The following is an 18288-nucleotide window of genomic DNA, read 5'->3' as shown; positions in this document are numbered from 1 at the left end:
TAATGGCCAATGGCTCTGCAATCTCATCGGCCAACTCCTTTAGCACCCTCGGATGCAGCGCATCCGGCCCCATGGACTTGTGCTCGTCCAGCTTTTCTAAATAGTCCCGAACTACTTCTTTCCCCACAGAGAGCTGGTCACCTCCTCCCCATACCATGCTGCAGAGTGCAGCTGTCTGGGAGCTGACCTTGTCTGTGAAGACAGAGGCAAAAAAAGCATTGAGTACACTAGCTTTCTCCACATCCTCTGTCACTAGGTTCCCTCCCTCATTCAGCAAGGGGCCCACACTTTCCTTGACTTTCTTCCTGTTGCTAACATACCTGAAGAAACCCTTCTTGTTACTCCTAACATCTCCGGCTAGCTGCAACTCCAAGTGTGATTTGGCCTTCCTAATTTCACACCTGCATGCCTGAGCAATACTTTTATACTCCTCCCTGGTTATTTGTCCAATCTTCCACTTCTTGTAAGCTGTTTTTTTGTGTTTAAGACAAGCAAGGATTTCACTGTTAAGCCAAGCTGGTCGCCTGACATTTACTTTTCTTCCTACACATCGGGATGGTTTGTTCCTGCAACCTCAATAAGGTTTCTTTAAAATACAGCCAGCTTTCCTCGATTCCTTACTCAAGTGGTCCCCAAACTGTGCAGTGTGCACCTGAGGGGCAAAACATTATGGGGTGCATGGAGAGGCCTGGGCCACTCCCCACAGCAGGCGGAGAGGGAGCACCACCTGGCCACAGCTCCGGCCTCGCCCCCAGCTGCGGCGCCAGCCCCGCTCTGTCCTCATTCCCCTTCCACCCCCAGGCCAGCTCCGTCTCTAGCCCCACCTCCTCCCCGATCCCCAGTTCCACCTTCAGTCCATCCTCCTCTGCTGAGGAAGCCTTGGCTGTGCAGTAATGGGGGGCGAGGAGGGGGGTGCGCCACAGACAGATTCCATTACTGGTAAGGAGGGGTGAGGGGAAGGAAAAGTTTGGGCACCACTGTTTTACTCCAATTCTAAATACAGAGGTGTCCCCATGACAGGTGTCATCATAAGCAACAGCCTTTCTGGAATTTTTAGTAAAGCTGCCAAGGATTAAGGGCTTGATCCAAAGCCCACAGAAGCCAATGGTAGTTCTTTGATTTCTCTAGTCCTTGGAAAAGGCCCTAAGCAAACAAAAAAAAAATTCATTCCCAGAGGCAATCCCTCTGGACCAAAGTTGAGGTAAAGTTTTAATCCTACACAACCCTTTCCATGTACAATGCTTTCCCACACAAACACATTTCACGTGCTCAGACTGTAACATGGTAGCTTCTTAGCTTGTATCTTCTGTATCGAAATTATTCAAATTAGACTTTTCTCCTTTGTAATTAGAATCTTCAGTGTTACACTGCAGCACCCACTAACAGCAATTACAGATGTACTAGTCAGATAAAACAAAGGAAATAATGTATCATATAACAACTTAAGTATCTACATAAAGAATGCAGCAAAGCAAAAGCAATTTGAGAGTTTTCAAAATACCAGTACAGTACAGCTGGATCTATTAAATAATTGTAGTGATATAGTGAAAGACCAGTAATAGCAAAGCAGATACCATTTGCAACGAACAGCAGAACACAATATGACATGTTCTATGTCATGACACATGTTATCAGTAACCTCTTAAGACTTGTCTGAGGATACAATGGTTAAGGTATCACACCATATGAATACTATCTTCTCTAACGAGGCCATTTCTACACTTTACTAACCAATGCCAATCATTATAGAACTATCCTCATGTCAGCCTAGAGAAGGGCAAACGTGCCATTTTCTCAACATCCTTAAACCTGTGTTTTAAAACATATGCTGTGAAGAGCTTTGCGCCTATTTGCTCATTCACAATGATGTTAACTTTGAATTTTTCCCTTGAAATCTTTTTTTACAATATCAAAGGTATCCCAACTGTTAAAACTGTAGGTGTCTGACAATCTTAACAAGGCTGTGTGCACCTTAAGGATAAAAATAATATCTACTTTACCATATATTACTGCAATTGCCCCAGGGATAATTATAATTAAAACAACAACAACAACTTACCCAGTATGTGCTTTTGCTGCAGTTTGTGTATCACGAAATAACGTGGTTAGCCAAACAAAACCGGAATACTAATACCAATATTCTATGTGCACTGAAGCCACCATCTGAAGTTTGATTAAAGAACCCTAAACAATTGTGCTAAGTGCCAAGAGTAACTAAAGATTATGAACTAATAGTTTGCTACTTTACATAAGAATCATAATCCTACATTATTCATGCCAAGTGACCTTGTACCTTTTGAATTATTTCTAATAAATCCCAACATCTCTTAAGAAAAAAAATCAGGTACCAGTAAGTAAGCAGTAAACTCCTCTTCCTGTATCATCCTGAGAGAGAACACAAAGGGCCTCGTGGATGTGGAAGCACTACCCTTAAAATACAAGGGGTGGGCTTATCCAAGAATAGCTTGGAAAGCTAACCAAAGTCAGCCGCTTCAGAGAAACGGACACCCATCTGGTGTTAGATGATCAAAGTAGAAGTGAGGGCCACAAGTTCCAGTCAGTAGGCACACAGTAAGGTGAAGACTTGCTCATCTTTTTGCAAGTTTGCACGTGCCTTTAAACCAATGACTACACCGGCTTTGAAAACTGAAGACCCTTTCTCTGAGCCTTAGAAGCAGTCTTACACCTTCTGATGGGCAGAATGTGTTGCATGTAAAGCTTAGTGGCTCTTTTACATATACTTAACAGTGGAGGTAAACAGTAGATAGATTCTACAAGCACAGAATCCAGGGGGGATCCCCAATAGTAAAGCCCTATAGCAAACACCAAGAAGAGGACCACTAGATGTCAAAAACCCAAAATGAGGGAATGCTCACTTTCCTAGTAACAGATGTGGCCATAGAATCAGTATGAACCACAACATTAGAAATCTCAAACATGTACAGGCCACAGGTAAAGGCTTTGGAAACAGCATCTGACAATCACAGGTCATTCCTACAATACCTAACCCAAGATGTTAAAGGCCACATTGCTGCATTTAAGGGCTCTCTCAGAAATACCCACCTTGGATTCAGACTGCGGGTTCATCACCTTCAACTTGAGGGTGGCCAGCAGCCTGGAAATTTCAGAAGTCAGGTGTTCCATACATGTGACTCATTGATAAACTCTAGTTTAGGAAAATTTCCACACCCTACCTGCAATGGTCTTTCTACAGGATCAGAGGATTCTCCTACAAGCAAGACCTAGGCAGGGGGGCTAAAGGAAGCGGGGAGCTTAAAAACTGAATTAATTCAGAACCAAGACAAGCAGAAACAAGTAGTCTCTCAGAAGAAACTATGTGGGAGGGAGCAAGTATGCAAGTCTAACTGGGCAGCCTGCTTTCCTGCTACTGCAGCCTCAGAGATACTGAAAGGGCACCAGAAGTTAAGGAGCCTTGATAGGTCTCCATGGAGTCCACAGTGCTGTCAGAAGTGAGAACTACAGACAGTAGCCAACTATGGTGTACTCTGCAGACAAGTCGGAGGGCACAGTGCTCTCTGCTGTGTGGCGTGAAAAATAAGGCAATCAAAACAGGGAAAACCCAAAATTGAGGAGAGATTAATAATCTGAGGAGAAACTACTGAACTAAAAAAAGTGGGGGTGGGAGGGTTGTACTCCCTGTTTGACAAGAGGAGAAAGATTGGCAGAGACTCACTTACAGCTTGGGGGAAGAATGGACACAGGCCTGAAGAGCTGAAGGTAATTACCGCAGCAAGCCCTGCAAGATGGCTGCTGAGCAGCATCGATACTACTTACAGATTAGTCACAAAGCAGAGAGAGGGGACATTACAGCAGAACTTCTGCAAGCAGAGAGGAACAGACTGAAGGAGGAGACCTGTGCTCAATCCACTCTTCAGGGAAACTGCAATGGCTGTGCTGTGGGGAAGAAAAACAGGATCCTCAAGAGTCAGTCATAGAATCATAGAATTCAAGATCAGAAGGGACCATTATGATCATCTAGTCTGACCTCCTGCAAGATGCAGGCCACATAAGCCGATCCACCCACTCCTTAAGCAAGCGACCCCTGCCCCATGCTTCGGAGGAAGGCGAAAAACCTCCAGGGCCACTGCCAATCTATCCTGGAGGAAAATTCCTTCCCGACCCCAAATATGGTGGCCAGCTGAACCCCGAGCATGCGGGCAAGACTCTCCAGCTATACCCTCTGGAAAAAGGCTAACAGTCAGTTAAGTCTAGGCAACAAAAGTGCATGCTGTGCTGAAAGTTAACTCCACCTGCTGAGGAGACAGGTCTCTATTTGACAAGATTGTCAGTTAGGATAAAAACTAGGCATTTGGGGGAAAGGCTGTAAAACAGTCATTGATAGTCTCCTGCCACTTCACTGGGAGCCTAGAGGGATGGAGATCACCAGAGACGTACATTAGCTGGACGTATTGTAGTAGCCTAGGCTCCCCACAGGCTACAATATGGCCATTTAACATTGCTTCATGTGTGTTAACTGTAAGATATACACTAAGAGGGCTTTTCAATGGTGTCATGCTAACATGACTGAACTAACACAACAGGCATGAAGGGGGGATATGTTTTAGTCAAGACAGGAGCTACCCAACTGTTTTACTTCTACCTAATAAGAGGATGTTAGATCTGTGAGGAGGGCCCTGCTTATCCTGCAAAAACAGGGACAGAGAGAAGACAGGAATATGGCCATCATGTGGCTCTAGCAGGGAAAATGGGTGGAAGTGCACAGAAGCATTCCTTTCTTCATGGCAGAGGTCACTGCAATGTTGAACACGTCCCGCCTAGAGGAAATAAGGGAAATCTATGCCTGATGTATCGCAAAGGGAAACCCCTAAAACAAAGGGAGAGTCACATTTTGCTGAAGAGAAAGGGGGAAAGTGATGGAAACAACACTTGTTCTAGTGGAAGGCACAGATGACTGGAGGATGAACTGCTATCTAAGATGAGCAGCAGCAGAATGAGAAAAAGTGGGCTTTTTACCCACAAAAGCTTATGCCTAGCACAATGAGAGGCACCAGTTAAGACTGGCCTGCTGGAGTAAAAACTCTGGTGATTAGGAGAGTAAGTCATCTGAGTTGCAGAGCCAACCATCCCTCTGAAAAGTGGGGCCTGCACAAATGGGGAGGGTCACCTGTGAAGTGCTCTTATTCAGCTTTCTTCCTCAAAGCCTCCCTTTTCTTTCACCAACTCTCTCCTCCTTTTCTTTACCTCCTGCAGCCCAGAATTTTTTCCTTTCTCCCAAATACAAGAGCAGAAGGAAGGCGTGGCGGGGGGGAGGGAGGAAGAAGTGCTGGAATCTGAAGACTACAAGCATGGCTTACTTACAAGCGAAGAACCTGGAAGAGATGTCTGGTGTCCGCCTCTCTTTCATAATTTCTTTACTCATGTTTCTCTATAGGTAGCATCCTAACCAACTCTACTGAATTCTGTCTTAATTTGAGCATCTTATGTCCTGGTCAGCTACTCCTGGTTATAAATTCCAAAAAGTTTGGATATCCTTTTATTTTTCTAAAAGTTTGGTTTGCAATGCTCTCAGTGCTAGAAAAAAAGAGTTGATTGGTGGGTAAGAATGATGGAATATTCCAGTAGGATAAAAACCACTACAACAATTCCATCAAGAGAATGAGCATCAAACCTCAAAAGTGTAAGTATTACATAGTGTATGAGAGCCTGAGCCACTTAGTTTTGAGCATCAATAACCCATACCAAAGTAGGTTATATTGAAAAACATACAAGTCACTGAAGCTTCAGTATTCATATAGTGGATGAATATGCAGCACTGCACATGCACTTATACCATAGTACTAAGCATTGCAGACCCAGTTCTCAGCTGCACTGGGGTGACTTCTGCCATACTCAGAGCTTTAAAGCACACTAAGTCAGCTACAGAAGCCTCTCCTGTGCTGGGAGAGGTGTAGGGAAAATGCAACTAGGGAAGCTTGATGTAGCTGAAGCATACTAGCACCACAACAATTACCAGTTGCAAAACAGACGTTGGAAGATAGCATAATTTGGAGCACCCCACAGGCCTGGTTCAGAAACCAGAAGGGCCATGATCACAGGAGCATACGTTTTTTTTTGCATATGTGCACATACCCTCCAATCTGCATAAAGCATTACTCAGCTGCTCATGTCCATAGCATGGAGAACATTCACTAGATACTATGTTGAGAGACATTTCATATACTTTCCAGAAATGAGTCACATTAGAACTCAAGTCTCCAGGCAGCTTTTCACTTTTGACTACAGTAACTCCTCACTTAACCTTGTAGTTATGTTCCTGAAAAAAGTGACTTTAAGTGAAACGATGTTAAGCGAATCCAATTTCCCCATAAGAATTAATGTGGGGGGGAGGTTCCAGGGAATTTTGTTTTTGCCAGACAAAAGGCATTATATACATTTTAAACAACTTTAAACAAGCAATTTAATACAGGTATAAGTTTTAAACAATTTTAAAGAAACAATTTAATACTACAGTCATCACTGCTGAGTATGAAGCTTGGTTGAGGTGGTGGAGTAAAAGTGTGAAAGTGGATGGACTGTCCGGCTGCTCCTCTTGCTGTTCTTGCAAGCACAGGCACTAACTTTGCTGGGGGCAGGAAACTCAACCCTCAGCCCATCCACTCCAACCCTTCCCCCAAGCCCCCACCCTTGACCCACCTCTTCTCCCCCCCGACCTCCTCCCCCTTTACTTCACATATTGCATCTGTGCTCCTCCCCCCTCTTCTGAACGCTGCAAGCCAGCTGACTGCTGTAGGCAAGAGGCAGGGGAGGTGCACCGAGTCCTCACTCCCCCCGCCTCCTGCCCAGGGCAATCAGCTGGCTTGCGGCGTTCAGAAGGGAGGGGAGAGGAGCAAGGACTTGGCATGCAGGCTCCCCCTCCAACCCACCCCCGCCTCCTGCCCGAGACATTCAGCTGGCTTGCGGTGACAGGGGAGGGAGGGGGATCCTGCGCGCCGAGTCCTTGCTCCTCCTCCTCCCCCCCCGGCCTCCTAAATGCTGCAAGCCAGCTGGTTACCGGAGGCAGCGGGAGGAGGAGGAAAGCACTGATCCGCGGGTCTGCCAGTGGGCGGGAGGCACTGGGGGGGTGGCCTGCCAGCTCCATAGGGAGGCTGCCAGCTGTGGAGAAATCAGGCAGCCAAACAACATAAGAGTGGAGCATTGCACAACTTTAAATGAGCATGTTCCCTAGTTGCTCAGCAACATAACGAAACAACGTTAACTGGGATGACTTTAAGTGAGGAGTTGCTGTACTGTGCTACCTAGGCACCAATTAATGGTTATAATCTAGACTCGATTAATGGAAATGGATATTCCTTGATGCTTTACCAAAACTAGCTATGCTTTTCACACAACCATTATTCATACTGAAGCCTACAAGTGGGAAAAAGGCCACACAGAGGAAGGCAATATAAGAGAAGATATTGTGTGTGCACCAAGAACACAGCAGCTACCTTCCCTATTTATACACTTCAGCTTTTACAGCACACGCCTGAACTTTTTGTTCTTTTTGATGAACTGTTCAAACATTATTTGGTCACTAGCTGTGCCTGACCCATCTGGTCCACTGACATAAAAACAAAGTAGCTGAGTATATTATATATGCATCATCAATCATTGCTACCTACCTCAGTAACTTAGACACAGTACTGATTTCTAAGAACACAATTCTACTTTAGGTTAGCACTCTGCAAACAAGTTTTTTAAAAACACAATCTGTTTCTTTGGTATCTCTAATACTGAATGCAAGCTATTCCCTACGCTAAAAATCTTCATGTCACTACAGCAAAACCTCAGAGTTAGACGCACCTTCGGAATGGAGGTTGCTTGTAACTGAAATATTCCATAACTCTGAACAAGACATTATGGACTTCAGCCATGGGGAGGAGGGGGGAGGGTTGGGGTTGCAGCTGTGGGTGAGGGGGATTAGGGCTCCGGGCAGGGGGGAAAAAAAATCAGAACTTCTGAGCCTCAGGGTGCCAGGGCTCCGGCAGGGTGCCAGGGTTTCAGCCCTGTGGCTCTGCTCCCAGTTTTAGCCTTGTGGTGTTGCTGGGCTCAGGGCTTCAGCCCCGCAGCTCCATTCCTGGTTTCTGCCCCACGGGTGGCATCGGGGCTCCCCATAGCTCTGCTCCCGGTTTCAGCCAGGGGAGGGGGTTGTGCCAGGGCTCAGGGCTTTAGCTACAGGGCGTGCTGGGGCTGAAACCAACACTCCTCTTGTAGATGAAGCCCTGAGCCCTGGCACCCCCCAGGGGGCTAAAGCCAGGAACAGAGCCACAGGGCTAAAGCTCCAAGTCCCGGCACCCTCCGTGGGTCTGAAATTGGGAACGGAGCCAGGAGCCCCAGTGCTTCCCCCCAGTCTAAAGGCCAGTGGGTCAGAAACCCTAAGCCATACACACCCCACCCCAGAGCCCTGATGCACCCCCATCCTGCAGCTGCAGCCCCAACTTCCCCCCTTGGCTGAAGCCCTTAGCCCCAGGCAAATTCCTGTGACAATACAGTAATTGCTGGGGGGAGTGAGGTGAAGGGGGGGGTTGTTTTTTTGTCTCCCTGCTGCCTGATTGCTTACTTCCGGTTCCACATGGTGTCCGGTTGACCAGTAAGTCCCTAACTCTGGTGTTGATATCTTTGAGGTTCTACTGTAGATATGATCCTGGTATCCAACAGGATCTAGTTTTCTTTTTAAGGTCACTATGTTGCACTGCTGGCTTCAGGCAGCACATGAACATCAATATGCACATTGCTAAGCACGTGTGCATATAATAATTTCCATTGCACATCTATTCCAATCCATGTACTTTTGTGTGGAGAAAGTAAATAAGGAAGTGTTATTTACTCCTACTCATACCACAAGAACTAGGGGGCACCAAATGAAATTAATAGGCAGCAGGTTTAAAAACAAACAAAAGGAAATATTTCATCACACAACGTACAGTCAACCTGTGGAACGTTTTGCCAGAGGATGTTGTGAAGGCCAAGACTACAACAGGGTTCAAAACACTAGATAAATTCCTGGAGGCAGGATGAGGAGGATTACCTGTTCATTCCCCCTGGGGCACCTGGCATTGGCTACTGTTGGAAGACAGGATACTGGGATAGATGGACCTTTGGTCTGACCCAGTATGGCCGTTCTTATGTTTTTACATTCTTGGCCTCTGTCATTCACCCTGAAAGAGAGAGAAACTATGGGGCTCAAAAGCAGCTGCATTTGCTTCATGGAATCATTTAGAAGTGACCTGTTTTTGATTGATTGATTAGACTCTGCCTATTGGTATGCATACTTCCACCTTTTCATGTTCTCTGTATGTATAAATATCCCGTCTGTGTGTTCCATTCTATGCATCCGAAGAAGTGAGCTGCAGCTCACGAAAGCTCATGCTAAAATAAATTTGTTAGTCTTTAAGGTGCCACAAGTACTCCTGTTCTTTTTGCGGATACAGACTAACACGGCTGCTACTCTGAAACCTGTTTTAATTAAATACCTATTTCAGCCACCTGCTGGTGGTCAAATAGTGCTGAGAAGTGACATCTGTCACACAGGCAGCATGGGAGCACATTTTCTGAGGTTCTAAACTACAATTTAGGTAATTATTATTCCTGAAAGTGACAGACTAACAGCAGTGGCTAAAAACAGACAACATGTGTTAGGTATAGCGCAAGATTTCCCCCCTCAACTCAGACAAGGCTTCTCTTACCTGATGAGAAACACCCTTCAACACATTGCCCTCTCTTCTCCTTTCCCATAATAGGCAGGGTGATTCCTGTAAACCCCAGTGTGCACTGAGCTGGGGGGACAGAGAATCTACCCCATACATCATTTTTTTATATTTGGGAAGCAGGCAGCATTCATTGTTTCCATGGGTTTAGTGGTGGGGCAACATTAACTGGGGGGGGTCAAAGTTCAGCCATGGTCTTCATGACCAAGCAAAGGACACAACCAGCAGATGACCAGGCAGAAAAAGGTATGATCTGGAGCACCTATGTATGTTAGGCTTAGTTCTTGGTTAACAGGCTTTGGGTAAGTTCCTCAAGTCCTGACTAAGCAATTTAACCTTTCATGGAAGATTTCTAAACTTTCAAGACATCATTTCAATTGAAGTATAAGCACTCACTGCTTTTCCACATCCTAGCCTCATCCTCCACACCACTAAGGGAAAACTTCCACCAATGCAGCTCCACCAGCAGTAGCAGCTATGGGAAAAAAACAACCACCCACTAGTGGAGACAAGCTGTCAGCATTTTAACTGTCTTAGCAGATCTGGACAACAGTGGCTAAACCACCAGCACTAGCTTGTGTCTTGTCTGCAACTAGAACTCCCACCATGAGCAGAGCTGCACCAATGGTAGCTACAATGGAGAATACTGAAAGTCTTGGGTAGACAAAAGCCTGATAAATACAACAACATGGGAAAGGTTTAAATTATGCCTAACGGAAAAATATTAATGGTTCCGCTGTCTCTTAACTGGAGAGATTTGGGCTTGAAAAAACAGTTCCTAAAGAGAAAAAAGTTGCCAGGAATTTGGATCCTCATATTTATTTGTGAAAGGGGCGGGGGGGGGGGGCATTAATGCATGTTTAAGCCTAATAAAGGCCTTTGTATGTGCATGACATCCTTCATTAGTCTGGCTACCCTGGATTATTTGTGGACTAAGTGTTTGTTTATTATAGGCATTTTGCTCATAGTTTTCTGGCAAAGACAAAAAAATATGCATTTTATGTTTCCTGTATGTAGGTTCTAGTCTTCCATCTGTAAGTAAACATAATGCATTTTCACTTATTTTGAAAAAAAAGTCTTATACAACTTCTTAACAATTCAAAAGTTGTATATTTTGTTACAACACAAGCATTACAAGATTCTTGCTAAAGCCTTACAGAAAGATCAGCATATATGGATGAAGAGAATCAAGTCAGAGTACAGCATAAGTCATTCTCATTCAAGGAAGCCAAGACACCAAGGTCAAAAAAAATTTTATTATTATTTCTATATTTGAGAAAAGTGTATTTAATTAGCTTTGTAAAGTTAATGTGTTGACTTCCGGAACATAAACACTGCCTGCAGTAAAGTGATGATCCAGAAGCCTTTGACCAAAATGAAGGCAACAGCCACAACTATTCATCAGAATCCAGAAGTCTAATAGAGCCATAAGAGAGTACAAGGGGGGTAACCTCCTATATCCTGTTGATGGTCATGTAAGTGTCAGAAGCTGCCTCAGTTACTAAAAATCTGACTGGTGCCTGAAGGAAAAGCTAAAACTAATTTTGTTAAATCCCAAGCATTCTAGGCCACTACACCGCCCCTAGTTACAATATCTGGGTGATTACAGAGCTCTAAAATGATAACATGTGGCCAAATCCGACCACTCCCTGACAATAGCTGAAATCCCAGCAACTGACTCCAAATCAAAAACCAAATTAAAACATATCCTAGATGCCACTGATCTCTGGCAGACCTCACAGAACGAATTCCAAATTCTATTGTGAATGTCCTGGAACTGGCCTCAGAAATCCTGTGCTGCAGGGGAGGGGGGTGAGACAGAAGGAGACAGAGGGAGGAAGGAAAAGAGGCACAACACAGAAAAAGTGCAGAGCTAAAAAGGCAGGCTGAGGGCTTGTCTACACTTAAAACGCTAAAGGGGTGCAGCTGAGCACAGCAGTGCAGCAGTACTTCAGTGTACACACTACCTATGCCAATGGAAGGACTTCTCTCATCAGAGTACATAATCCATCTCCCCAAGAAGGTATTTAGGTCAACAGAAGACTTCTTCCATCGACCTAGAGCTGGTCTACACCAGGGGTTAGGTTGGTGGTATAGGTGCATCTCACAAGGGGTTGGATTTTTCACACCCTTGAGAGATGTAGCTATATAGTAAATTCCTATAGTAGACCAGACCAAAGATAGCTAGGCATGAGGCCTCAAGTTTAGAAACACCATAGTTTTCACCAAGCAACAAATCAGGAGGCACTGCAAATACATTTCACAATATCTGGGAAGAGTTAAACACACCCAAGAGCTGACCCATAACAGCCCCAGATGCCCTCTTGTCAACAGTGCTGGACTCCAAGCTGTTCCATGGATTGGAAAATTGACTTGGGTGTGGGAAAGACCTCTGACACCTCCAGAGCACTTTACCAGTGTAACAAAGGAAAATATGCTCCATAGATTGATTCCTTTTTGGCCCTCTTGCATCTCCAGGCACCCACACCTATTGCCATGGACAGAAGCAGAGGGGGTAGAGCACACTTGGTACCCCAGGACCCAATCACTCAATGTGCAGGCATCCCCCAGGGGACAGCACTGTCTTGAAGGAGCTGGGGGCTAATGTGTATTTTTACAAAATATAATTTAATGCTAAATAGAAGAGTAATTGACAATCTATATAGAATGTGGAAAACCTATATTTATCTAAGAGCAGGTACCACCCTCTGCAGGGGCAGAGGGTAAATGTTAAAGGCACATAAAGGGATTGGAAAGATTCTCTACCAAACCATATTTTAAAAAAGTCTGAACTATTGCAAACGTTAAGTTGTACACACTTCCCCATATAATCTTCTTAATGGGACACTCATCCTCCCTCCTAGCTATCATTTGTAACCCTCGCACTGCCTCTTACCTTTGCTAACCCAAACACCAATGATAAATGATAATTCGACAAGGGTCTTTGGGGTAGGGACAGTGTCTACACAGGGCCTAGCGCAATGGATTGCCAACTGCTTGTAGCTTTTGGGTATCACCATAAGAGTTATCCCCATTTTGCTTATGTTGTTTTTATTCTCTGACAGCCTCTAGAACAGAGAAATGCCGATACACAATTATAATTATAGTATGTTTGGACTTCCTTTTGTAAAGACAGGTTTTACAATAAGGGAGTCACTAACAAAACTCAAAAAAAAAATCTTGATTAAGTCTGTTTAACTTGTCAACAGGAAGTATGTCATCCATTTACAGAATGCAGCACTGAACAAAACTACAGCTTTCCTTTCACAGCAAAAAATCAATATAGTACTACAACTCCACTCAACAGCAGTGCATGAAAAATGTCTGACGCAGTTGCATGTCAACATCAAAATGGGAAAGCTGAAGTATGTAAGTCACATGGGCAAAGTTAAAGCTAATGAAATGGGAATTTAAAAAGCCAGTTCGCACTGATTAAGCCTGAAGTTTCAATACTGCTTAGACTGGGATTTTCTACAATATGTATAGTGTTATTTCAGCTTTATTCTTACATAAACCTACTCCCTTTCTAGCTGATTTTTCATGGGGATTATCTGGAGCATCGTCTTTGCAAATCCGTGGCTTTACTGAACCTGAACCAAGACAATGTAAGATTCCCATACCACAGTACTAATGTGCCTCAAGCAGCACCTACAGAGACCAACTCTAGGGATGAAGGATAGTTCTATCTCTATACAATTCAATTCCTGGCCTACCTGCTGAGGCTGCTAATTGTAATATACCACACTCATCATCACAGACAAAAAAATTAAGTAGACAAGTGGACAGATCCACGTGTCCACTAGAAACTGAACCAAGAATATTAAAAGGTAACCTGCTAAGGGGAGGGATGAGGGAAGTTGGCTTGTGTCCTTTGCTTCCTTAAGAGGGAAAGCTTGAATTTCTAATGTAAAACAACTTAAAAAATTCAAATTCTACCTAGCTATGAAAGTGTCTTCCAGGCTAAAAATTAGTGAATTCATGACTACCAAATTCTCGGCCATGAAAGATGCGTCACAGACCATGAAATCTGGTCTTTTGTGTACTTTTACCCTATACTGTACAGATTTCATGAGGGAGACCAGAGTTTTCCAAATTGAGAGCCCTGACCCAAAAGAGGGTAATGGGGGGGTCGTAATGTTTTTGTAGGGAAGTTGCGGTATTGCCACCCTTACTTCTGCACTGCCTTCAGAGCTGGGTAGCTGGAGAGTGGCAGCTGCTAGCCAAGCATCCAGCTCTGATGGCAGCACCCCAGCAGCAGCAGTGCAGAAGTAAGGGTGGCAATACCATACCATGTCATTCTTACTTCTGCTGGTGGCGGCGCTGCCTTAAGAGCTGGTCGCCCGGCCAGCAGCTGCTTCTCTCCGGCCACCCAGCTCTGAAGGCAGCACAGAAGCAAGGGTGGCAATACTGCAACCCCCCCCAACACACACACACACACACACACACACACACACACACACACACTCCCATCCCCTTTTGGATCAGGACCTCTACAGTTACAACATGGTAAAAATTCAGATTTAAATATCTAAAGTAATGAAATTTACTTTTTTTTAAATCCTAGGACCGTGAAATTGACCAAGATGGACCATGAATTTGGTAGGGATCCTATTCATGACATCTCAGCAATAGAGATCTAAAGCCAAGCAATAGGAAGGCCAGGGATTTTGATCTGAATATTAAACTGTTATCACCACTTATTTTATTTCAATGCCTAATTAACATTTTGGAAAAAGGATGACTGTTAAAGATTCAACACTGCCACTCCTTCAGTTAAGGTGCAAGAGCTCACAATACACACCGAATAGCCTAGCAAAAAAAGTCTGGGAAGAGCAGAATTTACACTGTTAACCATTAGAAATACCAGCAAACAGCACACCTCAAACACCCATTTAGGCCCTGCCTATTTACCTATCAAACAAAAAAGTGCACACGTTTTCTTTTGCTTTTTTTAAGACGCCTTTGCAGGTCACTTTTAAAAGGGATACCATCAAACTCTGAACAGTTTTACATTGGAGGTATTACAAGTAACACCAAGATTACTATTTAACTCGAAGTATAGAAAATATTTCTCTGTTTACTCTGTGCTTTTGACTGCACTTTGTATAGGCAGTTTCCCCTGTTTATGTGGGTCTTTCACTCAGGATCTGGGATAGGAAATTTAAAAAAAAAAATAGACAACTGGATTGTAAAACCACAAAAACTGGGAGCAAAATTCGAGGAAAAATATATTACCTGAAGCTATTTTTACCTTTTCTTAATTGACTAGATTTTAAGACATTGCTTACCTTTAATTCACTTATCACCCAACATCTGACAAACTTCAATCACCACCTACAAGGAGGATTAAAGCTCTAGCTTAGACATGTGAGTTAAATAAATTTCCCTGATCCCATCCCCATCAAGGAGTTGTACATTAAGTTGTACATAGCTACATTTATAGATTTTCATACTAGTTAACTGTGTACATACAGACACTTCTTAAACTGAATTTTCCTTCCTGGAGGCTAGAAGTAGAGTGTCACAGCAGTTTAAGTTTTTCACTGCTACCTGTTGCAGTATACCAAAATATCTATAAAGTCATACATTAGTGTTCTCTTTGTATATTCTTTTGCTGCATTATTTGCAGACACCTTTGTATGTTCCAGATTAGCATGAAGACCCAAAGGAGGTAATCTTTTCGGGTGATAAGCCAGAAGGTTTCTAACCATCAGGGGAGTGCAATTCTGGAACAGCCTACCGAGGGAAACAGTGGGGGCGAAGGACCTCTCTGGCTTTAAGATTAAGCTTGATAAGTTTATGGAGGGAATGGTTTGATAGGATAACGTGATTTAGTCAATAGGTCAATAACGTGCGACCACTGGTAATTAGTACCGAGGGTCAATGTTGGGATATTGAAAGTCTTTTTCCTGAGTGTCTGGCTGGAGAGTCTTGACCGCATGCTCGGGGTTCAGCTGATCGCCATATTTGGGGTCGGGAAGGAATTTTCCTCCAGGGTAGATTGGCAGTGGCCCTGGAGGTTTTTCGCCTTCCTCCGCAGCATGGGGCAAGGGTCGCTTGCTGGAGGATTATCTGCTACTTGAAGTCTTTAAATCAGGATTTGGGGACATCAACAGCTGAGTCAAGGGAGAGAATTATTTCAGAAGTGGGTGGGTCAGCTTTTGTGGCCTGCATCTTGCGGGAGGTCAGACTAGATGATCATAATGGTCCCTTCTGATCTTAAGTTCTATGGTTCTATGAAGGAACAGCTTGGATTTCATGTTCCACAGCCATTAGCTACTAAATCTAATGTTAGAGTTTCCAGGAAGCTGCAAAACAGAAAACCCTTTGCTTTATGAAACAATTTCTGTTTTACTCTGAAGAAAGGGGGTAGATAGGGATACAAAGTACTTACAAAATCTTGGTTTTTATGATAATCTGGAGACTTATTGCTGTCACCATGAACACAATATGATTAATATGTAATATTATGATGAAGAGAACATAGCCTAGAAATTGAGATTAAGAACTATTGCTTACACTAGGATGCCTTTCTATAACGCCACAATGAAAATGTATCGCTAGTTATGCTACAGCACAGAAGACAAATGACTCCTTGGGAGTTCATCTCAGTATATTCTTAAAATGAAATTTACACTTTAGCAATATCCTTATTATGCAGTAACCACAACACAAATATGCTTCTCTCTCTCTCTCTAAACACATCTGCATTCAAAGTATGCTCAGGCTAAAAAGATGTCGATTCTAAAAAAATGAAGACTTTTCTGTTATGAAATGGAGATGAGGGACAGAAATGAAAAGGGGCAGAGGTAGTATAATTAGTATGTGTGCATAAGAGCGAGTGAAAACATAGGTCATCTCTCTCAACCCTACAAGAAGCTAGTATATTTTAGCGGTTTAAAAATTATTATGGCATGTAAGCAAGTTATCAAACTGCAGTGTGGAACTAAATCCATCTTGGTCAAAGTGAAGCATCATATTTACTTCTCACTCCTGAGCAAATAGTTCTCTACTCTCAAAAGATTGCCTCAATTCAAAGTACAGTCAAGTATTTATGAATCACACTTTAAAATGGTATGAAGTTTTTATTGCTCCAATTTACCATTTACCAGTACTACATAATATTCCCCATCAGTAAAACAGATGAGCACATTGCAACAAAAACATCTGTATTCAAATATTATAAGAGCACAATGTGATAGTATGAAAATACACCTGCCAGAACTGAAGCACTATTAAGTGCTCAGTTCTTATCTCTCATGAGCTAACCTATCTCAGTATTGGCTATTGTGACCAAGTGCATAAACAGTATTAGAGTTCACAAGAAGGTACAATATGCACCCTGGTAATTATTAAGATTACATCCCCTTAAATACTAGACTTTCAACATTAAAATGAAAATGCACTTTCAACTGCACAGGGAATGTTTGCACACACGTTTTCAATTTTGATGTAAGCAATGTCCAAAACAGAACTACTAGGATGCTACAGAGGAAGAACTGGAAGATATTAGCACCCTCTCCATTTTTCACCATCTTATTAGTGCAGCTCCCGGAACATTAGCAGTTACATATTTTTAATATGGCAATACTTCCAAGTAAGAAGAAGTCCAAGTAAGATCTTGGACTAGTGTATCACTAGAATCATATATACAGAGAAGTAGTATCACCACTCTGCAAAGTAGTAGCAGATGTTTGAGCCTTACAGGTTGGTTCCCCACTGGATGAGAAGTCAGCAATCTGGACTTTGGGTATTTTCTTAGTGAAAATAAATTTTCACTATGTACACCAGTTCCTGAATAAATACGATCAGACAGCACACAAGCAAATCCCGTTTGCAAAAATCTCACTCCAAAACACCAATGCCTGGTTAGAAAAGTTATGGCAAACAGCTTCTCCCAAATAACCTGTGTCACAAAACTAACAATATGACACTTTCTCCCAAAGTCTGTCCACTGCTTGCACGTTGAGAGAGAACTTGTAAAAATGATATGTAACAGCACCATCTGGTGACTCCCACCATAACAAATGGAAATTGCACTGGGGGGGCGAAGGAAAATTCACTCATTTTTTAGTTTGAAGCATTTTTAAAAAGCTGTCACAGACTTTTCCTTCCTTTGTATAGTTAAAGGGGACTGCACTACTATGGTGTGCTCACTACCACAACAAATGCTCCCAAGAAATGTTGATCAGAAAAACGTCTGCTGAATAATTCCTTGCAGTCATGTACAAATAAAGCAGAGGAGTGGCGACCAATGAAAGTTCAGTACTGGTAATTTCTTATTCTTCCTTGACAACTATTCAGCCATTAAGAAGTGAGGAGGTCAGACAGAGGTTTTTCCCCAGAGACCATCCTCTGGTTTCAAAACAGAGGAAGAGCAAGAGCAATAACTTAAATTAATTGCTTTGGGGATATTAAAATTATAAAGCAATCTATACAGACTTGAAGTCATCAGTGACAGTGCCAAAAGATGAACTATACAATGTACAAAAAAGGTGTTTCCACAATAACTAGCAAAAAAGCATTTTCCTCAAAGAACACTGATATCATTGCAAGAAAT

The 18288-nt window shown here is 43.1% G+C and overlaps 1 protein-coding gene across 1 annotated transcript in view; it reads right to left on the bottom strand.

Annotated features, from left to right (window-relative positions):
* Nucleotides 1-18288, bottom strand: part of HDAC4 (histone deacetylase 4) — a 449638-nt gene that overhangs the window by 404849 nt on the left and 26501 nt on the right. The window contains exons 2-3 of the mRNA XM_045032382.1: nt 3796-3915; nt 3064-3115 (exon numbers count right to left, since the gene is read on the bottom strand). The gene's annotated coding sequence lies outside the window, so the exon portion shown is untranslated. The remainder of the gene's footprint in view (nt 1-3063; nt 3116-3795; nt 3916-18288) is intronic.

Source organism: Mauremys mutica, chromosome 10 (genome assembly GCF_020497125.1).
Source record: "Mauremys mutica isolate MM-2020 ecotype Southern chromosome 10, ASM2049712v1, whole genome shotgun sequence".
Taxonomy (NCBI): Eukaryota; Metazoa; Chordata; order Testudines; family Geoemydidae; genus Mauremys; species Mauremys mutica.
This window is presented reverse-complemented; position numbering and strand designations above follow the sequence as displayed.